The following is a 9,262-nucleotide window of genomic DNA, read 5'->3' as shown; positions in this document are numbered from 1 at the left end:
TGCTTAATATAATTGCAGATTGCAAAATTTTGAAAAATAAAATTTTTTTAAATTTTGAAGAAGCTTGGAATGGAGAGATTCTGCGTGAGATGCATTTCTATAATATCCAAATAATTCTACTGATCATTGAAAATCAAGCAGTAATAAACTTTGCTCTAAAACATTATATAAACATATATATATATTTAATTTATTTATATACATATGTTTTATAAAATATATATTTAAAATATTCATATATTTAAAATATGTAAATATTCTAAATATAATATAAAATATAGCTAGCAGTATGCCCGGCAATGCCTGGGGTTCATTTCATTTTTACTATCAAATAATCAACAGATTGGTGTTTAAAAGACTGGCTCTGGGAAACCAAACAAAGATTTTTTGACAACTTGGTGGAAAGCACGGAATAAATGCGTGTGAGGTTTGGCCATAATCGACCAAAAAATATGGAAACCACACCACATGTAGCACGCAAGCATGACACACGCAGACACACACACACACACACAATAACACAGTGGGGTTTATTAATGTAGATACGGTAATATAATATTACTCTTAATATTAGATAGTTGCACATAATAACTTTGAAAAGTTAGTGGAAAAAGCATTGTCTTCCTTAGAACAAGCATTTATTTCATGCCCCAAAAAAGGGATAAACCAGAGCCTTTTATAAAGTAAAGTTAATTGATACCGGCATATAAAAATAAATTTTATTTCTCTACAAAAAGTTGGTCTAGTAATGAATCACAAGGTGTTCGAATAAAGGCATATGTAAGTGTTGAATAGTTTTATTTTTCGTACTTCACCATATTGCAGACAATATTTGCTCCAAACTGTTCATAGTAACTTCTCCACAAAAGAAAAGAGAACAAATCACAGAGGCAAGTCTTAGTTCCACAAATAAACATTGATAGAATGATCGATGGGTTTGTTGAGCGACCCTACTCTAAAATATCACAGTATAAATTCACTCCGTGTCCATAAGGTATGTTAGTCTGGAGAAACACAGGAAGGCGATGGTTTGTAATGTCAGACACTTGTTGGCTGTGGACTGGGGAGGAGTTGTCAGACACTTGTTGGCTGTGTACTGGGGAGGAGTTGGCTGTGGACTGGGGAGGAGTTGTCAGACACTTGTTGGCTGTTGACTGGGGAGGAGTTGTCAGACACTTGTTGGCTGTGGACTGGGGAGGAGTTGTCAGACACTTGTTGGCTGTGGACTGGGGAGGAGTTGCACTAGGTGCATTTGCACTGCAGATCGTAGAGTAAATTTGTCAGATCGCCATATCCGGCATGTTAGAATTTTCCTGTAAGTGTTAAATGATATCAATAACTTGTGTCCCAAACATGACAGTGGAATTCTTGATGGTTGATCAGCCATCAACAATACAGTCATACAGTATAGATAAATTGATAAATACAGTCAAGTCTTGCCTTACAACCACCTGTAAATATGCACAAGCAAACTTTTTGACTTAGGCTTTACAATTGAACAAGTATTTCCCTCAATATACGAGGTCGTTGCCAGCCAAATTTAAAGGTTGACTTGCAACAAAATTTACATTACAGTTATTTGGTATCATAAGATTCACCATGTCTTATTCTGTTGTGTTGTAGGTGCCAAATATGTGGAAATGTGATTACAAGCTCTTGAAAGCTAAAAAACGAACAGTTAATCGCAGCCACGCGAGACTGCTGTAGTTTGGATTCTCTTTCCAAAACGGCTCAAATGTGACGCATTTGTGAGAAATGGTTTCTGTTTACACTTTCATGTAACCTCATTTGTCGAAATATTTTCACAAATATACTTCACGCATTCACTATTTCTATTGTTCTTACGCGTCTGTTTTATCATCATTGTAATGCTGTCACTTTTAGCAGTGATATCTTATAACTTACCGTAAAAAATTCATTTAACTTTTTAACCTTACATTGAAGGAGTACATATCATTGTCTGATAATCATGACGAGCCTGTTGGTCACCTGTGATAATCGAAAAGTGCTGCAAAAATTATTTCCGAAGTATTGGGTCACATGATCAGATTACAACTTGCCAATTAGACCAGGCCGAAACAAAACTGTAAAGTCCGAGCATCTATTTTTGATACGGGGTCTTTGGTAAAACGCGAAGTGTTTGTCATAAACTAGTACTATGATAAGTTTTATATTGAGCTTTGTATTAGCCTTTCAATTTACATGAGAACATACGTGACAAGACGATAACCAAATTTTGTGGCTACGTCATCGAAATAAAGAGATTCCAATCTACGGCGGCTTTTCGTTTTTGAGCTTTTAAGAGCTTGTAATCACATTTCCACATATTTGGCACCTACAACACAAAAGAGTAAGACATGGTGAATCTTTTGATACCAAATAACTGTAATGTGATTTTTGTTGCAAATCAACCTTTAAATATATTTTTTTAAATATTTTAATTTTGCATGTTAATATGATGCAGATGTTAAAATAATAAAAATATATGATCATAATTGACGACATTTTCGCAGAAATCTTTTTCTTCTGAGCCTTTTAACTGCGGTCAAGTTTTGTCGATTTTTATCTTGAAACATCCTGACAGTCAGATCACCTCAAGCATCAAAAACAATCACAAATGATAACAAATACTGATAAAATTGTCTAAAATTTCAAGTGCAAGTTTATTTTTAATTATTTTTTATAACCTTCATTTTGCTGCCGTTAGGTAAGTTACCAACTTAGTATTTTCTTTTCTGCTGCTGACCAACTGCAAGCAATTGACAGGCCAACTGGCAATTGGCAGTCAGATCACCAAAACCCCAAACAAAGTCTCAAATGAGAGAAAACTATTTATACTTTATGATAAAATCTTAAAAAATTGATGGTGATCCACAAAAAGTTAATACAAACCTAAAGGCAATACGGAAGTCTTGGTTGACGACTGTGTAAATAATGGGGTTAAAAGCGCTTGCGGAGTAGGCTAGCCAGAGTGTAAAGTGGAGTAACTCATCTGAAGTGATGCATGTCTGGCAGATTCCAGCTCGCAAATTTATCACGAAGAATGGCATCCAGCTGATGACGAACAGGGCGAAGGCAAAGCCCAAAGTCTGTAGATAGTAGAAAATCATTATATACCAAACTAGATGAATACCCACTGTTGCACGGGTAATGAAAAGGTTTTTGCCAGCAAAAAATTTATTTTAAACAACATATACAACATTTACCATCCTAACTGTGCCATAAATTTAATTAAGTTTACGCGACATATATATATACAGTGAAACTCGGATAACTCAAACTTCAAGGGACCGAGCAAAAGTGTTCGAATTATCAGAGTGTTCAAGTTATCAGAGCACTGTCACAAGTCCATGTATTTACTTATTTATTAGTAGATACATGAACATATACAAACTATAATATAAATCAAAAGCACAAATGGCTTGTTTCAAATTAAATGCTTCTAATGTAAAGTTTAAAACGTTTTTATCAAAAAGTATAGAGATTTTTCTATCACTTGAGATTGGTTTGTTGTTTGAGGTGATGTTATTGCCAGGACGTTTTTTAGATTGACATTGGCAAAACTTGATCGTTGCTGAAATGCTAAAGAAAAAGACATCTTTTTCTTTTGAGCGTTTTACCCACGATCAATTTTGCCGATCTTTCTTGAAGTTTATGGAAAGATTACCTTTCTTTACCTGGGATTCGTTAAGAGCAACACTCCGAGGCAGTTCAATTAAAAGTTTTACGAGGTTTTACGGTACATTGTATATCACTCACGCTTTTTGAATGGATACTTATTGAATGTACACACGTATTTTGTGTTTAGGTCAAACGATGAATAGTTTTTTTAGCTAAGACAACGTATACGTTTGACTACAACAATTCTTAAGACGTTTTAAACATTCAACATTCCGACGTTAATTCAACACGGAATCAACGTCGGAAAACTATTCATCACATGCTAGCCGGGTCCCGCACTCAAGGATTTTCGCCACGCAAATACAAAACAAAAACAACATGCTGTTTTTGTTTTGTATGTGCGTGGCGAAAATCCTTGCACCCGTGACCCGGCTAGCCCGTGCTGTTTATCGTATAGCAGTATAAATCAAATTTCACCAAACCTTTAGAACAGTCGTTGACGAAAATATTTTGCCGATGGAGGTAATAACGACGCTTATGAATTACGAAAAGTTGAGGTTTACCTCTATGGCTTGGAATAAAGTGATTTTCTAAAGCGATAGCAACCGTTTCGGTAGCCGTTGGGCAAAAAACAGTTCGTTATAACAGTGTTGAATTCGAGTTATATAGAGCCATTTATCATTGCGTGGGAACGGACCAAGCAAATCCAGTCGAGTTAACCATGTGTTCGCTATATCCGAGGGCGAGTTATCCATGTTTCACTGTATTTATAGCATTTTGGGGAAGTCTGGGAACATATTTTTCTTCTAGTACACTGCAGTCCTGGGGCCATTGAAGATTGACAAGTGTAGTGTGTAATTAGTATGTACACAATTATTCCATAGTTTGGCAAGGTGGCTGTTTCCAAGTTCGATCCCAGTGCAAAGTAGATTTTTGTTCCTAACGCTATTAATCGCCGCCCCAGTGCGTATTTTATCACTATAACTGGACATATGAACAGACCAACAACCACATAGATTTGTATATATGAATAACTTTGGATTATTATAAATGAAAGTATTTTAAATTAATAGACTATTTCCACTTTTAGGTTGTTTGTTATTTGTAACACAATACACTAGATACTAAATTATGCATGTCATTGGAAAAAAAACTCGGAAGAGGGGAAGAGAAAAGCAATTTCAGTCTAAAAAAAATAGAATTAAAACCCAGTTACCTCCAACTTTTCCACAGCTTGGCACAACGTAGTGTTGCCTTGGTAGGCTTCGTACTAAATGTCTCTGATTAGTGAGTAGTTAATTGATTAGCCTATCAGGTCTGTACTTAATGAAAGGAAGCAATCATCTGCCTGCGTTGAGCCAATAGAAAACATGCTTACAGCCCACTCTGAGCTGAGTTTCATTTTGCAAAAAAAAACTATTTTTTTGCACTGACTAACCATGTCAGACACATTTCTACTACCAAGGCGTCACAATTGTAGATCAATGAATTTTTGATGATCATCTATTGAGTAATACTCCTAGAGTCAGTAATGACTTTATTTTTTACAATAATAATAATAATGTTGCAAGCTATAGTAATAGCAATAACTCATCTGACTTGGAACATGCTCAACTTGTTATCAACGATAGTAAGAGAAGGGGCTGAAAAAGAGGTCACATTTTTTGCAACACTCTGTAAAGGCATCAGCTAATGTGAAACATGCTGATTCATTAGGTAGCGAAGGAGTTAAGGCATTTCTTTTTTAGCGAACAAACAATGCAATGCTTTCGAGAAACAAAGAAACAATAGCATTGGTTAATTATTATCCAACTTGACTTGTGATTTGTTGCTTCTGAGCCAACCCAATGTTTTATGACTGAATGTTTATTTTGAGGTTTTCTTTGCCCTTAGCTTACTCTTAATAATATATATATATATATATATATATATATATCAGTGTTTGTATTTTGTACACCCTATGTCCAGTTATATCGATTAGAATCTAGTCATGGAAAATCCATATTGTAGATGATTTGATCTCGGAACCTTTGGTTCACAAGGTGAAAAGCTAAGCCACTAAGCTACACGGGATGCAAAGGATGTTTAGGGCAGATAGTCATTATCATAGGTTCTCATGGTTCTTATTAGTAAGTTTAGCAGTCCGTATACTAGCTTACTCAGATTAGCCAATAGCAACTACATAACCCGCCACCGTTTATGAGCTGTCTTTAATACCCGTGTAACGCCGGGCATTTGGCTAGTTATTAATAAACAAAAAAAACTGCTTTGCAAAAATCTCACAGAGGTTAATGTCGTGTGAAAAAATAGTAAGTTGACTAATATCCAAGCTTCTGTAATCATACATTGGAAGTGCTTTTGGATTCCCATGCGTAGGGGTTACACGAAGGTTGTACACATGTAGAGTTGCGATTTCAACGGTCTCTCAAATGTCTGCTGTTATTTTGAACTTTAAGATGAGAGTACATGGTGACTGCGTTACCAGTTTTTGTAAAATGTTTTCTATCTTCTTTTCTGTCTCACCAGAAAATAAATCCATTTGTGCGGATGCATCATTAAAAACTTACCAAATAGTTTGATGCTTGCCTTATGACAAACATGCTTGTTGTATGCTGAAATTTTTTACTTGACCTGTTAACTAGTGACCAATCTTTCCTAACGCAAAACTGTTTGCCTGTCTGTCAGAAGCCACGGGCAGATGTTGGGAAACAATATTGCATCATACGGAATTGAAACCCGCATCATTCAACTTTGCAGACCAGCATGCTACTACCTAAGAATGCCGCTAAGAATGCTTGTGCACATAATTATTACACTTGATGATCTCTCACAGCGCGCAGAACAACTAGAGTACTAGTATTAATAATAACAACCATCTTGTTACATTGTGGAATAATTGTATAGATAGTAATTACACAAGATGATCTCTCACAGCACACGAGACTACCAGGGTACTAGTATTAATAATAACAACCATCTTGTTACATAGTGGAATAATTGTATAGATAGTTATTACACATGATGATCTCTCACAGCACACTAGACTACCAGGTACTAGTATTAATAATAACAGCCATCTTGTTACATAGTGGAATAATTGTACGTATAGTTATTACACATGATAATCTCTCACAGCACACTAGACTACCAGGGTACTAGTATTAATAATAACAACCATCTTGTTACATAGTGGAATAATTGTATACATAGTTATTACACATGATAATCTCTCACAGCACACTAGACTACCAGGGTACTAGTATTAATAATAACAACCATCTTGTTACATAGTGGAATAATTGTATACATAGTTATTACACATGATGATCTCTCACAGCAGACGAGACTACTAGGGTACTAGTAGAGATACAAGAGTGGATTGCAATGGGAATATTGATGGATATGCATAAAACCAAGGGAATACTAATCGATATTTTGCCATCTGATTGGGCGTAAGAATTTGCAAATACATATTATGTTGAGAGACAGTTTCTTTATTCCATTTCTTACCTTAGCTGCCTTGTACTCATTGTTCACATCATCACTGTGCTTCTCCCTCTTTGCTGCGAAGCTCTTTATACGCACTAGTAATGCCTGACGGGACGACTCCCTTCCTTCATCAGTGTTTGGCTGCACAAGTAACAGATAGTAGGAGTTGTCTCACCAATAACATCAAGTACTATGATAACTTACAATATGACATATTGTAAGGTAGCTTAATACATTGTATTAAGAGACTATAATATACAGTAGATGCTCCTGCAACCTAAATAATCCGTTTCATAAATGTTTATGTTGCAGGAAACTATGTTATATAAACCGTAAAATACATGCGCTAATAAAATGTTCAACTATCCTCCCAAACTCCTAATATGGATTTTTGAATAGAAAAAGAAGAAACCTAACTTTTTAATTTAATGACTAGTATCTGTGGTATTACTTGTTTTTATCGACAACTTTTCTCTTTTTTATCGCTTTCACTTGGATTAGGGTTCATGATTACAGTAATTTTACTTTAAAGGTCGACTTGCAACAAAATTCACATTACAGTTATTTGATATCAAAAGATTCACCATGTCTTACTCTGTTGTGTTGTAGGTGCCAAATATGTGGAAATTTGATTACAAGCTCTTAAAAGCTCAAAAACGAAAAGCCGCCGTAGATTGGAATCTCTTTATTTCGATGACGTAGTCATGAAACTTGGTTATTGTATTGTCACGTGATGTTCTCACGTGAATTGAAAGGCCACTAAAAAGCTCTTAAAAACTCAAAAACAAACAATTAATCGCAGACATCACGAAAACGCCAAAGATCGGAATTTGATGTCAATTCAAATAGATTTGTTTTTTCACATTTTTGCTAGACAGCAAGGTCCAAGCTGCAAAGAAAAAATATTGTATTTCTAAAATAAAGTAAAATTTTGGTATATACTTATAGTAAGAGCGGTGACTGTTTGTCCATTCATTTGGCCAAAGCCAGGATTAACGGTTAGGATAAAAGATTGCATTCATCGAGACTTCAACACAACACACTCATCTTTGTAGACCAATACTTTAACACCTGCACCAATCATTTAGTTATTTCAGAATACTTGTCCAGCTATGTATTCTCTGTGCTATGTCGGTAAACTGGACTGCCACTGGACTGGTACTAGCTCGTATAATAGAGATACTGGTATATGTCGTTGGTCACTACCAAATGCGACAAAAAAAGAAATTATTTTTGTCAAAGGAAAAATGATATTTCAAAGTTAACTATGGGACTCTCGTTGTTAAAATCGAATTTAAGAGCTTGTACTAGCTTGACGCTTCATTTTATATAATACGAAGGAAAATTTTTCATAAGTTCTTTATGTTAAATGGAATTTTTGTAAAAGAATGTAGAAATATTATATAAAAGAAATCTATAACACAATACGTTATAGGAGCGTATACTGTACTATAGATTGCATAAACCTTGGTCTACCAACATCATTTAGGTGATAGGTTGTTGAACTAGCCGATGAACACTCTATATTCCCTTTTGTATGCCTACATATAAACAGGTCCACTTTTAGATTAGCCAATGGCAAAGAAAACAATTTAATGTTAGCTGCCTCTCCTGCCACCACTCTAGGAATTGAACCTCAGCTTCTTGATGACAGGTTGGGTACTTTAGACCACTGGAATACAGCGGCTTCTCTAATCTTGTCGTTAAATATAAAATATATAAAACAAGTTGAAAAAACTAAAACATGAATAGCTGAGACAATAAATTATAATCATTGCTCTCGTAGAGAAATACGAGGGTATACAACTCCAAAAATGTAGTGCTCTTTAGAATGAGTGACGAATAGTAGACACGAGTTGTAGTGTGTTACGATATCTTTAAATTTGCCTCTTTCTCGAGTTACTCAGCAGATATTTCAGAAGCATAAGCACCTAGATACTCCACCCACCATTGCATGTTTCAGTTTATGAATGTTCTGTTACTATTACCTACAATTTGCTATCCCCACTTTTCTGCAACACTACTTAGTGACTCCAAATCATAGTGGATTGCTGATGATTCTGACAATCAACCCTCTAAAACCCACTTGTCAGTAAAACTATAACTACAATAATGAAGGATGCATATATATTCATGCAATCTAGTTGTCATT

The sequence above is a fragment of the Watersipora subatra genome, chromosome 8, assembly GCF_963576615.1.
Source record: "Watersipora subatra chromosome 8, tzWatSuba1.1, whole genome shotgun sequence".
In the NCBI taxonomy this organism is placed as follows: Eukaryota; Metazoa; Bryozoa; class Gymnolaemata; order Cheilostomatida; family Watersiporidae; genus Watersipora; species Watersipora subatra.
The sequence above is the reverse complement of the archived record's forward strand: the minus strand, read 5'-3'. Positions refer to the sequence as shown.